Here is a 7,005-nt window from a genome sequence, read left to right on the forward strand (position 1 = left end):
AAAAAAAAAAAAAAAAAAAAAGCCAGAACGAGGCATTGCAAGAGAAATCTCAGTCTGAGTTTTCCCAATTTTAGATAAACTTTAACACACCTGGTATGAAGAAGAAAGATGAACAGCCAAGTTGGAACAAACTAGTCTCCTGAAATCTGAATTCTTATCAGATGAGTAACTGGGAGAGCTGAGGGCAGGTAAGGCCAAAGGTGGGGTTGATTTTATTTTTTAAAAAGCCTTAGAACAAAAGTAAAAATAGACAAATGCCACAGCATCAAACTCAAAGGCTCTGCAGAGGGAAGGAATCAGCAGAATGCAAAGGCAACATGCAGAATGAGAGAAAATACTTGCAAGTCACATAGATAATAAAGGGTTAATATCCAGACTATATAAAGAACTCCTACAACTCAGCAATGAAACAAGTAACCCAATTTAAAAATGGGCAAAGGACTTGAACAGGCATTTCTCCAAAGATGATGTGTAAATGGCATATGAAAAAATGCTCTGCACCACTAGTCATCAGAGAAATGCAAATTAAAACCAGAGTGAGCTATCATTTTGCATTTGTTGGGGTGGCTCTTATTTATTTTTTAAAAACCCCCGTTAGTGAGGATGCAAAATGGGGTAGCCACTACAGACAATAGTATGGTGGTTCCTTAAAAATTTTAAATAGAACCACCATTTGACTCAGCAATCCCATGCTTGGGTATTTGTCAAAAAGAATTGAAGCCAGGATCTTGGGAAACACTCTTCTGTTCATTGCAGCATTATTCACAATAGCTTGATGGGGAAAAAGATCTAAATGTTCACTGCCAGATGAATGGATAAAGAAAATGAAGAAAATGTGATGGAACAGTATCCCGCCATCAGGAAGAAGGAAACCTGCCACATGCAACATTGTGCTAAGGGAAAGAAGCCTGTCACAGAAGAACACATCCTGCAGGGTTCCATTTAGATGATTTATCTAAAATAGTCAAGCTGATAGACGCAGAGAGCAGAATGGGGATGGGGTGAATGAATAGTTGATAATCAATGGATATAAACTTTCAGTTATACAAATGAACAAATTCTAGAGATTTGCTATACAATATTGTGTCTACAGATAATTGTATTACATATTTAAAAATCTGTCCAGAAGGCAGATTTCACGTTAGGTGTTATTGCCACCACAAAATTTTAAGTTTAATTTTAACAGCCTCAGAAGTTACTGTGTTATAAATAGACATGGCAGAAATAGACTCCTATTTAAAACCATACTTCCCACTGAAGTACAGAACTGAGGGCTTCAACTGGTTTTGAGAACTTATTGGTAAGTGGGCAGGGTTGATCAAGGTCTGTCCTAAAATTCATCAGAAGCCCCAAGCCTTCTTGAACTTGCTATTTCTGGTTGCAGATTCCATGTTTGGCTCATGGGTTTCAGCTGAAGCAGCCTCTTCAAGGAGCCAGGAGGAAAGACTGGAGTCCCAGCAAGGTTTCTGATGAGGAAGGCAGCTATCTCCTTTACACCTTTCAATCTGGCTTTCACCTTCAGCCCTGTTGAACTTTTCCTGGCATGTGTTCTTTTGGTCTCAAATGAGCAGGGTGTGGAGACACTTGTTTCTTTTATCTCTTCTAGAAAGAAAACTCCCCTTTCATCTTAACCTCTAAGTTCTCTTGTTTCTGCTGTAGCTCAATATAGTGGCCTAACAAGATGTCTTATTTAATTAAAATGCTTACTGTTTGGTGAAATGACTTGAAATTTTTTTTAATAGATATTAGTGTCTTAGAAGAAAGGAATAAAGTGACTGGGAAAAATAATTGCTGATGAACATCTTGTCAGGTAGGTCAACCAAGCCTGACAGACTATGGTGTTTAGGGTTTTTTTTCTGAGAATAATTACTTTCCTTCAGTGTGTGTGTGTGTTTGTGTGTGCATGTGTTTGACTATATGTAAATGTATATGAATGCATATAAAAGTGTATATGGGTATATAGTCTCCATATACATATATATGGAAACTCTAGCAACTTTCCTCTTCAGCCCAAGACATACACATCTTAAGTTTTTCAAGTTCTTGAGGCTAGTTCAGTCCCACAGAATTTATTGCCAGAACTGGGGATACAAAGAAGACAGATGTATTCATTCGTATCTCTCATCCCTTGACATTCAAGCCTGGTCCTCAATTTGTTCACTAAATACCACCTAGGGTTGCACGCTTGCATGCTTTGCTCCTGGGGTTTCCCTCTGCTAAGAACTTATCCTGCCTCTCTGTTCCCCTATTACAAATGCTTCTGGTGGCAGGACACAGCCTTCCTCCCTTTCTGGGTGACTGTCCATACAGCCCAGCATAAGTGGCAGGGGTGTACTGCCCCTGCTGTCTGGTATGCATGTGAAAATCTGTTGTGAAAACGACTCATCACAGAAGCACAGTGACTCTCAGTCCTCCACCCCAACAAGAACTTTAGTCTTGCTTAGCCAAGCCATTTCCCTGCTCCAACCAAAGCAGGAGAGGTACTCTTGGAATTCCCTACTGAGCATAGTGCAGGTCACATAAGAAGTACTCCTCTACAAAAATATCGGTTTAGCACCACCAAGTCACCATCAATAATAACTAAGCTACTCTTGGGTGTTGGTATCTTATTTTATACCTGTCCTGGTTGAGGAGTTGAAGCTGGCTAGGAATGGAGGGTCAAGTCCATTCAGCCAAAATATAAGCCTAAGACATCACATTCCTAAGAAAATATTAGTGCAAGTTAGGTGCTACAGATATGTGAGGTATAAAAACCAAGTATTTTTGTTGTGATAAAATATTTGGGGTGTGGTACAACTCTTGCCTAACATGAAAGAGGCTTTGGGACAATCTCTAGCACCACAAAACAAAACAAACAAACCCCACACGTTGTAAAGTTTACTGTCTTAAGTATTTCCAAGTGTGCAGTCCAGTACTGTTAAGGATATTCCATTGTTGTGCAACAAATCTTCAGAACTTTTTCACTTTTTAAAACTGAAATTCCATACCTATTGAACAACCCCTCTCCATTTTTCCCTCTTCCCCCAGCCCCTGGAAACTACTATTCTATTTTCTGTTTTTATGAATTTGAGTACTCTACATACCTTACATCATGAAATCAGACAAAATCTATCTTTTAGCTCCTGACTTATTTCACTTAGCATAATGTCATCATCCATGTGGTAGCATGTGTCAGAATTTCCTTCCTTTTGAAGGATCAAAAATATTCCACTATGTGTAACTGTATGTATATACGACATTTTGTTTATCCATTCATCTGTCAATAGACATTTAGTCTGATTCTACCTCTTTTTTTTTTAAATAATAAAATAGGGGAGAGCACAAACACAGTCCCCTACTACCACAAATTATGCAGTCGAGTTTCCCACATTTGGGGAAATCACAGGGGTCAGCACATCCGGAGTGCAATGGATAAGCCTCGCCCTGGGAAAACCACCTTCTTGATCATGGTATCTCCCCTGCCAGGTAAGTGTGCTTCTATTCCTTGACTCTGGTGAATAATGCTGCCAGGTAACCGAGTGTACAAATACCTCCTTGAGATGTTGTTATGAATTGGTTTGGCTATATACTCAGAAGTGGAATTGCTGAATCCTATGGTAGTTTTGTTTTTATGAGGAACTCCCACACTATTTTCCAAGGCAGCTGTACCATTGGCTATTTCTACCTACGGCACACAGTATTTCTGCTTCCTCCATATCCTCACCAGCAAGTATGTCCTGGGGTTTTTGTAGTAGTCATCCTGATGGGCTCCGCTGGTGTCTCATTGTAGTTTTGATTTGCTTCTTCCTAATGATCAGTACACTGAACAATTTTTCATATGTTTGTTGGCAACTTATATGTTATCTTTGGAAAAATGTCTACTCAAGTCCTTTGTCCAATTTTTAATTGGGTTTCTTGTTGTTATAATATTGTTGAGCTGTCAGAGTTCTTTATGTATTCAGATAAATGACTTGCAAATATTTCACTGTTGATTGTGTCAATGTTAAACTTGAAAGCAATTATAATAGAGGATTCTCAAGATCTAGGGTTTAAAATTTTCTGAATATTAATTCCTCATACAAGTAAGTCTATTTCTTAATTTCTTCAAAACTATGGAACACTGAATTTAGGAAATGAGGCAGGGGTTTTTGAAATTTTCAACTCAGGTAAAACACCTAAAGCATGGGAGCTTTTCCCCCAGAAAGAGCAAGATTTTGCTTGATAAACAAGAAGCAGTAAATGAAAGATGAAAGATAAGCAGGCAGGTGCAGAATCTGAGGCCGAAGGGCACCTGAAATAATGAAGGGAATGCAGAACAAACAACATTCTACCTTTAAATAAAAATCAAGTTTCAAATTGTATAAAAATCAAGATTCTAGTCTGGAAACATAAGTTGTATAATCAACTTACACAAAGTCATGAAGAATAAGAACAAGAGAACAGCAACAAAATAAATTGAGTCGAGATGTAAGCTTGTTGGGGACTGGCCTCGTGGCTCAACTATAGAGCACCTGCCTAGCAGGCGTAAGGTCCTGAGTTCAAACCCTAGTACCATCAAAAAATAAAAAATATGTAAACTTGTTTAAGTATTTCATACTTATAGGTTACCATAGGTTAATCAGGGATGCTTAGAGGATAGCCCCAAAAGGTTGTTGGAGAACAGCAGACTTTTGAATGACTGCTTTATGACTTTGAAGGAATTAATTCTACAAAATATTAAAGAAAAAAAGAAACAACAAACCTTACTTTGTATTTTTAAATTTTAGACATAAAGCTTTATTTAAAAATTCAAAACCTCAGAGCACAGGGAATTAGATTCTTTGACTCTCAATTGCTGGGCCTCTCCCATGTCCATTGGCAAAGAAATCTGCTCAGAATATTCTGTGCTTCCAGCTGCAAAATGAGTCTGGAGCCTCAGGTGACCCTGAATGTACAAGAAAATAGAAAGCTCAGAATATTCTAAGCCTATTGCCACATTTTGAGTCCTACCTAAGTCAACCAGCAGGTGCCAGAGCAAAAACAAACATCAGCTATTGATTTTGGAAACTTATCCCAGAGACCTGACCTGCGCCAAAGGGAACTTAGCATTACAGATGTGGATGAGGTCGCAACTTGCCAAAGGATTGCTGGCTGTCCAGCTAGCAGCTTGAATCAGGGAGAGCTCAAAAGAAGGACTTCCAAACTGGCAGAACCAGGTCTTTGGCAGCTGGTGGACAATGAACTCAATTATTCATCAACAGACCCTAAGACACCAGAAGAAACTGCTTTAGATTTTTATTGGCTTGTACACTTGTACAGAACTAGCTTAAGTAAATAAAATGGAATACCTATTACAGGCTATGCTCTCCAACAGAATCAAGAAAGTATAGGTCACTTGATTTCCCACTGTGAAGCAAAAATAGATCACTATACAGCAGACTGTACCTTCCTGTAGGGATGAGAGTTTAATTTAGGGTTGGCTTCCTGACCCAGGGCACAACCAACAATAAACTTTAAGGCAAAACTCAATATACAAATTTTTATAATTTTAAAATAATAGAATAGTCTAAGTTCCTATAAAATGCCCTTTAAATAAAAATCAAATAATGCATATTGATTATTTAAATAAACTATAAAAGTGCTGATACAGTACACAAGAAATACAGCTGTCATTACTTTATTTTACAAAATATGCAGCTATAATATTGACAACGCAATTGCTTGCATTTACTGAGCACTTACTAAGAGTTGCCATACTAAAGCTTGACCTGAATTATCTCAATTGATCCCTTCAACAAACCTATGAGGAAACTGGGTTTAAAACAGAAACATCACTTACTAAATTCAAAGGTTTAATAAGGAGCTGAACTGTTACCTAAACACAAGGCATCTCATTCTAGCACTGGATCTCTTCAGGCTTTGCTCTGCCACCTGAAACAAAGTAAAATTTAAGCATTTCATGTATGCATGGAATTTGAAAGCTGGAAGAGGCCTTGGGTAGTATTTAGCTCAGTTCCTTTATGTTATAGATTATAATCATAAGATCAAGAAAGGTGAAATTACTTACAAGGACTTCGTAGTGACAGAGGGGCAGGTTCCAAATTCTTTCCACTTCCTCCAGCTGACTCAAAACAGTCTCTTATCACCTTAGTCAGACATTTTAAAGACATTTATGTGATTTCCATATACAAAATGGATACTCAGGTTCCCTGAAGGAATAGTCTCAATTGATTCTCCAATCTGTCATCTATTACTTGAAAACTTAGTGGTCTAAGATAACAAACATTTATTGTCTCATAGTTTTTGTGGGAGGAACTCAGGAGTGGCTCTCTGGGTTGTTCTGGCTCAGGGGCTCTTATTTACTTGGAGTCAGGTTGTTAGTGGGGCCTGCAGGCATCTGACAGAGCTAGAAGTACCACTTCCAAGATGGGTCCTCACAGTGCCTGTTGGCAGGAAGCCTTAGTTCCTCGCCTTATAAGCCTTTCCATTGGCTGTTTGGTTGGCATGGCAGCCAACAGAGGGTGGGAGTTAGACTCAACTTCTTGAAAGGGTAAGAGTATCAAAGAATTTGTGGCTAGATTTTATAATAGCATCTACCTAACAGACTACTCTGTGTCCTGCTCTTCCTCCTCCTCCTTGTAGAGTCATTGTTCTGCATAGTGTCCTCTCTCTGGGACAAGCTGATTAGTCTGAATCAGTCATGGCAATTATAGTCCTCTGAACAGTGATTGATTTATAAAAGAACATATGACCCACTCTTGAAAAGAATGCATATATCCAGGGAGGTTTTGTTGGAGGCTTTAAGAGAAAGTTTTCCTTACTCTTAAATAGAGGTGTATCCAGGTGTCTTGAAGGTACAGCAGTAACTGCTGCCCCCATCTTGCAACCATTGTGTGAGCCAGTCTGAGGACAAAGACAATACACTCTGAGGAAGGCAAAGGGAAAACTGGAGGGTACCTAGGTCTTGATAGTTGTCAAGTCACTGCATTAATCACCCCTGGAAAATATTTTCATCCTCTGCATTTCTTATTACATGAAATAATATGT

The 7,005-nt window shown here is 38.6% G+C and overlaps 1 non-coding gene across 1 annotated transcript; it reads right to left on the minus strand.

Moving 5' to 3' along the window:
- Positions 1-3,309: 3,309 nt before the first annotated feature.
- Positions 3,310-3,473, minus strand: LOC141411048 (U1 spliceosomal RNA). Its single transcript, XR_012435906.1, has one exon. It is a non-coding gene; the product is annotated as a U1 spliceosomal RNA (small nuclear RNA).
- Positions 3,474-7,005: the final 3,532 nt, after the last annotated feature.

Source organism: Castor canadensis, chromosome 9 (genome assembly GCF_047511655.1).
Source record: "Castor canadensis chromosome 9, mCasCan1.hap1v2, whole genome shotgun sequence".
Classification (NCBI taxonomy): Eukaryota; Metazoa; Chordata; class Mammalia; order Rodentia; family Castoridae; genus Castor; species Castor canadensis.